Source organism: Mytilus galloprovincialis, chromosome 8 (genome assembly GCF_965363235.1).
Source record: "Mytilus galloprovincialis chromosome 8, xbMytGall1.hap1.1, whole genome shotgun sequence".
Taxonomy (NCBI): domain Eukaryota; kingdom Metazoa; phylum Mollusca; class Bivalvia; order Mytilida; family Mytilidae; genus Mytilus; species Mytilus galloprovincialis.
In genome coordinates, this window is record NC_134845.1 from 43,411,769 (window position 1) to 43,420,242 (window position 8,474).

The following is an 8,474-nucleotide window of genomic DNA, read 5'->3' on the forward strand; positions in this document are numbered from 1 at the left end:
GGGGTCTGCAACATATGATTTGCTTATAATAATTGTACTTTGAATGAATAAATGAATGCATTGATCGATGAATATCAACTTTCTTTCAGACAGATTATATATTTGTGGTGTGCTTTTACTTCCAGTGGCAAATATTACATCCATATTCAGGAGAGAGAGAGAGAGAGAGAGAGAGAGAGAGAGAGAGAGAGAGAGAGAGAGAGAGAGAGAGAGAGGGTGCAATTGAACAAAAGATCTAATATTAGGTTGTTTCCTGCAAAAATGTAGAACAGGAAATTTGGACTGTCATGCAGTAGTTAACTGGTATATTTCATGTATAAAAAACGTAATTCAGCTTTCAAACAGGTACATCATCAGTCCAACTTTTAAAATGTTGTTACAAGGGTTTTTTAACGTCAACTCCCTCGGTGGCGGATTCAGAGGGGGGTCCAGGGGATAGAACCCTCCCCTCTTTTTTTTTTTTTATTATTGATGCATAAGATGGGGACATATAGTTGGAACCCCACTTCATCCTGGGTTGGGAACCACCCTTTTTAAAATGACTGTATCCCCCGCTGTACCTTTACGCGATACATCGAATTTAACCACCCTAGACTATATCATCCTTTGTTCAAGTTCAATGTCAGCAGTAATGACTATTGTAAAGAAAATAAAGTCAACGTAAGCAATTAAGTAGACTATTAATTAATGTTTCAATAAATAAACATATAATTGTGTTTAAAGTACATATTGTGTATTTGTGACATCATTTACCTCGACCTGAATTATATACATGTAGTTCCTTTCCACCTACGAATATCTTTATTACGCGTGTAGTGATCACGGGTAAATAACAGGATACCCATATTTTAAAATGTTAAATAAAATTAAAAGCAAAGATCCTTGTTAGAATCAACATTTTATCATACTTAATATAAAACTTCACCGACCTGTTAGATTCGTCCGAATAACTCCTCTAAATAAAGAAACTAATACAAGTACCTTTGTGTGACTACATGTCATTGACTAACTGACTGCAATATGAAAGTCGAAATAATGATTTCTCGTGGTTATGATAGAGGATAACTTGTCTAAAGATTTGTATTTATTCTTTTTATCAACATTTAATTTTATCTTGTCTCGAATGATAATGTGCTTGACTGTGAAATGTCATGTAAAATGGAAATGAATATGCCGATTTATTCATGAATTATGAAAGAAACCAAGCACCAAGTAAAGAAGAAAAGACAACTCCAAGATCAATAGAAATAAACGAAAATGCAAACAAATGTACAACAAACACTACAGAGAAAATTGGTAAACACGAAATCCGCAAAAAGATTAAATGTTACAAAAGTCAAAACAGATCATGCTTTACAAAGCGCATTCAGTTATAAGTACATATCGGACATAATCATTGTAAAGACTCGCTAGTACATGATGAGTAAAACTGGTTTCGTATCAAAATAATCCTTATTTAAAAAGTACTGGCAAGTTTAATGCTTAAACATAAAAACACTTAACAAAGACATTAAATTCATATCTCATAAAACAATTTAGATATTATCCATTTAGATTTAAGAATAGATTCTGATTTATTTCACAAATGAATTAACAGTACAGCTATCAAAAAACAGTGGAAACCCTTATTTCCAATTTTGACTGTTGACGCTTAGCATAATACTACAGTGACGAATTGTGAAGTAGATTGCATACACTGGATCAATGGGATGACGACAAATAATGCGTTAATTTTACCCTCTTGTAAAAACAATAATATGGTACTTAGACTGACAGCCAAATTACATAATGATGGAAAATGTCCAAAAATATATTTTATTTCCGTAGTTAATTTTCATCAAGATTATATTTTTAGCTGTAATTAACTAGAGGCTCTAAAGAGCCTGTGTCGCTCACCTTGGTCTATGTGAATACTAAACAAAAGTCACAGATGGATTCAAGACAAAATTGTGGTTTGGTGATGGCCGGTTATGTGTTTGTAGATCTTACTTTACTGAACATTCTTGCTGCTTACAATTATCTCTATCTATAATGAACTTGACCCAGTAGTTACAGTGGAAAATGTTAGTAAAATTTTACAAATTTTGTGAAAATTGTTAAAAAAAAAATGACTAAATAAAGGGCAATAACTCCTTAGGGGTCAATTGACCATTTTGGTCATGTTGACTTCTTTTACAGTCTTACTTTGCTGTACATTATTGCTGTTTACAGTTTATCTCTATCTATAATGAACTTGACCCAGTAGTTACAGTGGAAAATGTTAGTAAAATTTTACAAATTTTGTGAAAATTGTTAAAAAAAAAAATGACTAAATAAAGGGCAATAACTCCTTAGGGGTCAATTGACCATTTTGGTCATGTTGACTTATTTTTAGGTCTTACTTTGCTGTACATTATTGCTGTTTACAGTTTATCTTTATCTATAATAATATTCAAGATAATAACCAAAAACAGCAAAATTTCCTTAAAATTACCAATTCAGGGGCAGAAACCCAACAACAGGTTGTCTGATTCATTTGGAAATTTCAGGGCAGATAGATCCTGACCCGATATATTTTTTTACCCATGTCAGATTTGCTCTAAATGCTTTGGTTTTTGAGTTATAAGCCAAAAACTGCATTTTACCCCTATGTTCTATTTTTAGGCGTGGCGGCCATCTTGGTTTGTTGGCCGGGTCACCGGACACATTTTTTAAACAAGATACCCCAATGATGATTGTGGCCAAGTCTGGATTAATTTGGCCCAGTAGTTTCAGAGGAGAAGATTTTTGTAAAAGATTACTAAGATTTACGAAAAATGGTTAAAAATTGACTATAAAGGGCAATGACTCCTAAATTGGTCAACTGACCATTTTGGTCATGTTGACTTATTTGTAAATCTTACTTTGCTGAACATTATTGCTGTTTACAGTTTATCTCTATCTATAATAATATTCAAGATAATAACCAAAAACAGTAAAATTTCCTTAAAATTACCAATTCAGGGACAGCAACCCACCCACAGGTTGTCCGATTCATCTGAAAATTTCAGGGCAGATAAATTTTGACCTGATAAACAATTGTTCCCATGTCAGATTTGCTCTAAATGCTTTGGTTTTTGAGTTATAAGCCAAAAACTGCATTTTACCCCCATGTTCTATTTTAAGCCATGGCGGCCATCTTGGTTGGTTGACCGGGACACCGGACACATTTTTTAAACTAGATACCCCAAAGATGATTGTGGCCATGTTTGGTTTAATTTGGCCCAGTAGTTTCAGAGGAGAAGATTTTTCTAAAAGATGACTAAGATTTACGAAAAATGGTTAAAAATTGACCATAAAGGGCAATAACTCCTAAAGGGGTCAATTGACCATTTCGGTCATGTTGACCTATTTGTAAATCTTACTTTGCTGAACATTATTGCTGTTTACAGTTTATCTTTATCTTTATCTATAATAATATTCAAGATAATAACCAAAAACAGCAAAATTTCCTTAAAATTACATATTCAGGGGGAGCAACCCAACAACGGGTTGTCTGATTCATCTGAAAATTTCAGGGCAGATAGATCTTGACCTGTTAAACAATTTTACCCCCATGTCAGATTTGCTCTAAATGCTTTGGTTTTTGAGTTATAAGCCAAAAACTGCATTTTACCCCTATGTTCTATTTTTAGCCATGGCGGCCATCTTGGTTGGTAGGCGGGGTCACACCACACATTTTTTAAACTAGATACCCCAATGATGATTGTGGCCAAGTTTGGTTTAATTTGGCCCAGCAGTTTCAGAGGAGAAGATTTTTGTAAAAGTTAACGACGACGGACGACGACGGACGACGACGACGACGGACGCCGGACGCAAAGTGATGGGAAAAGCTCACTTGGCCCTTTGGGCCCGGTGAGCTAATAAGAATAAGGGATGTGCGGTTGATTTCAGTGAACGGCAATATTAAGTGTTAATTAAAACAGAAATTTAGATGTCACCATAATCAGTCTTCAATATTGGACGACTGACCACACGTTGTATAGAAAAAAATTGTGAAGGAATTGACAACAGATGAACTGTTGTGTGATGATATCAACACCAAGTTCTTGGTGAGACAAAACGCATATAAAGACAACACAAACCATTAAACGAGGAGTGGACAGAGCTGAGGTTATATGGAAATGATTGGATGAACTGGGGAAAGGGTGAATAGAAATAGGGATATTCGATTTTCGACCGTCTGGAAGTAAGGATAGGGAAAAGAGAGTTGACCCTCTGTCCATCCCTGAACTGTAACGGTCACAAAAACATAACCCTTGGTTAAACTTATTTCTTTTTCGATTCAAGGGAAACAAATCAATTATTCAAATATACAATGCGGAAATCAAATCATAGAAAGTATAAAATGTTCAACTGTGTCGGTATATATAATGTAATGCCATATCACAGTTACAAAAATGAGGCTGAAATTACCTTTTCTGATAAAAGTGACGTCTTGCTTCTTAAACTCTGTATTTCAAACAGATTATATTTAGTAACCTAAGACTAAAATTACTGCAAAATCCTCATGTAATTGAGGAAAAAATATAATGATTTGTAAATTTAAGATTTAAAAGAAGGACATGTTTCTAAGTCTTTTTACAAACATTAAGAAGCATATAAAAGTGATACTGAAATATCATGTTTTATAAGTAGAATGGTTAAAAATTTGTGTCAAATATGTCTAGCAACATGCATGCATAATATAGAAAAAAAGAAGATGTGGTATGATTGACAATGAGACAACTCTCCACAAGAGACCAAATAACACAGAAATTAGCAACTATAGGTCACTGTACGACCTTCGACAATGAATAAAACCCATACTGCATATAGTCAGCTATTAAAGACCCTGAAATGTCAAATGTTAAGCAAGAAAACTAACGACCTGATTTTTGTACAAATTAAAGAACAAAAAATAAATATGATATACAGCAACAAACAACAATCATAAAATTAAAGGTTCCTGACTTGGGAACGGCAAACACAGAATGTTGCGGGACGAAACTAGTTTGAAGGCGATCCAACACTCCCCCTAACCTGGGACAGTGGTGTAACAGTACAACTGAAGAACAAACTATAAAAATCAGAAGCACAGCTAACAGAACACACAGAGAGGATGTGACAGGGTACTTATACATCCCAACAACAAAAAGACAGATATAAGAGTACTCGCAGCTACTGACAGCTAGTTCAAAGCCAAACCCAACTTATAAAAAAAATCATTACTATGACTTAACTTCCCTATGATTGTTGTATGATAATCTAAAATAAGTAAAATATAAGTAAACTTACCATTTCGATGCCTTTTTAAATTTTAAATCTGTGACCAGGATACAAACTCCACACACAGTCTACAATAACTAAACTGGAACGAAAATCATCATATCAGTTTTTACTATCTTTTAAATGTATCATAACCTTATACGGCTACCTCAAACCATGGCATGCGGATAAACTATTAATTGTTGGTTTTAAGTTTTAAATTTGAAAGGGCGTCTAGGTAAAAATGCAGATGAAAAGTTTAAAAGTGATTTAACTGATAACATTGATAGAGATATTTGTATTCCTGTTACTGATTGTAACCACATGCAATTATAAAAGTACACATGGTGCAAAAAGTGAATCACTGCATATAATTTACACTTTTATTTTTACTTTGCATCGTTTTAACCGTTGCAAAGTTTTGAGATTAAACTGTTTTCTTTTATCTTAAAAACTAACATCCTTCCAGAGCACCTGAGCTCACCCCAGGTTTTGGTTGGGTTTGTGTTGCTCAGTCTTTAGTTTGTGTGTGCCATTGTTTGTTTGTTGGTTTTTTTTTTTGTTTTTTTTTTTTTCCCATTTTAGCCATGGTGTTGCCAGTTTGTTTTTCGTTTGTTTTTCTATTTTTTTTACTTATGAATATGAATGTCGCTCTGGTATCTTTCAACTCTCTTTTACTACATTTTATTTTCATTTTAATTTCCATATGCAAGATTGATGCTTTAGCCTTATTTAACCATTTGCGTCCGAACCATGCAAGCTGGCTTTTCCAAACATAAACATAGTGTAATATAATGTATAATGATGTACAAATAATACTCACGTAAATTTCAAATTGTATTTCTTTTTCCTTTAAATATGTTTAATATCTGGAAATACAATATTGTTCAAATAGTATGTATATTAAATCTTTCAGTCTAATCCATAAAAAAAAAATCTTCTGATGATCTATACTTTTAACAAATTTATAAATCTGTAATTTATTTATTTACTTTTTTATCCCCATAATGTGACACGAAAATGTGTTATATTGGTCAAATTTAACACTAGTCCTTGTATTATATGGGTATTATTGTCAAAATAATACGTAAATGTTGGTAAAAAATAACCGTAAGTATTTGTGAACTTACGGCCACTGAGGAAACAAATTTATTCAAAACCACTTGACCAAACCATTTGTCGGCGTAATAAAATACGAATATATCTCACTTATAACCATATATGCCAAACAAAATGTATACCAGTCTATAAATATGAATGAGTGATATATCGCTTCATTTACTCTAACAACCGTATCTGATTCTGTAACTATTTGCAATACGTGACATTACATATAAACATGGTAATTACATATTATAATTATTTAATTATCACTATAACGTTAAAATTATGAGAAAATGTTACACAGTATTTGTATATATGTTCAGACGATATTATTATGTCAAATGATTCAGATATGTTTATGTCTGGCCAATGATTTCCCAGATAACCTTAAAGTAATATGATTCTTATAAATAAAAAAAAAGTTTTAAAATATGTTTCAATACTTCAATGGCTTAGTTTAACTATAAAAATCTTCAAAAATTAAACTGCTGTTATTGTCTTCTTGTACTCTAATCTGCAGATAGCTTTTCCAAACGCAGTGACCTTAATCACGAGACCTCACATTAGAAATTCGGCAAGCGCGCAGCGCGAGTGCGAGGGAACACCTATGATAAGAGAAAAGATTAACAAACGTGTATTGGAAGGTCTACAGTTTAATTAATTTGGAAAGAAAAAAATAATATACCAAATAATTCAACTTATTGTTCACGTGCTTTATGATTCTGTGTTGTTCGTTTATTAGGATGTCAGACCACCAAATCGCTTCCTCAAATTTAAGACATATGTTAAAGTATCCCTACTCCGACACGAAATAGTGTTTTTGGTGTCATTGTTTACTTAAACTAACCATCACATTTACAAAAATTGTCACTTTTAATTGAAAGAGAAATATATTTAGAACATTTTGAGCCAAAATTTACTAGTCTATGAGTTTGCATTAAACATTGAGGATTAATTCGCTCCATAGTATACTATTTTCAGAATTTTAGAAAAACAAGGGTTATTTTTACTGTCCCGTAGGTACGATTTTTTTTTTCCTTATTAGACTTTAAAGGATGGTTGAAAATTGGCGAGTAGAAAGGTGATACATACCTCGTTAATTTGATGTTAAACTCAAGGAAAAATGTTAAGAAATTTGTGAAAATTGCAAAATGTGGTTGAATAGATAGGGATTTTGAATTGGTTGTATGACACCTTAAGGGCACGATCGCTACACTTCGGCAGCAATACTCGAAACGAATTAAGAGTCAATGTTTTGAACTTTGAACATTTTTGGTGGATTATACTTCATTGAGTCGTGATAAAAGAAAAATGATGTGGATATAGGACTTATTCTAGTATATATGCATGCATTGGTTCAATTATTCCCTTAACATTAAAAATTACAGGTAATTCTTTTCAAATGACTAAGTGATGCAAACAAATGTATTGCCAATCCCAACATTTTGACAACTGTTTTTCAGTGACGATGTTACTACCTTCTTTTTATATTTAATATGTTCAAACAACATCGTTCGCTTGGTGTTTAGTTTCCTTCAACGGACAGGCATTGTACTGGCTCGTCATTGGTGCAAGACAACAACAAAAACTGTCTCTCCGCCCGTGATATAATTTGTATTTGTATATATCTGGGGAACAGTAAAATAAGAAGAGAATTGTCGAGATGCATCAAATTTTAAACTACAGTATCATGACAGTCATGGAACAGTATACAATTCACTTCAATATATACTTCAAGGCCGAAGAACTTTTCAAGCGAAATAACATGTGTTGTTTATGTGTGTAATTAGTTGCTATCATTTGTTACACCCCCCCCCCCCCCACCCCACCCTTTTGTTAGTTATAATAGTGTGGGGTGATTCAGCACTTTAATATATTCATTTATAATCACGATCATAATTCATATTGAAAATAATTTATACATCAACTAACAAAAAATATTACGACCTTTAAGGATAAATTTAATTCTGTAAAACATTCTGAAGCATAAAAAAAATGTTTACCTCACAGTACTGAACATATGTCCCAATCAGTTCCGCTGGTATAAAATAATTAAAATATACTATGATAATGGAATATTATTAAATACACATCACACTGACAAC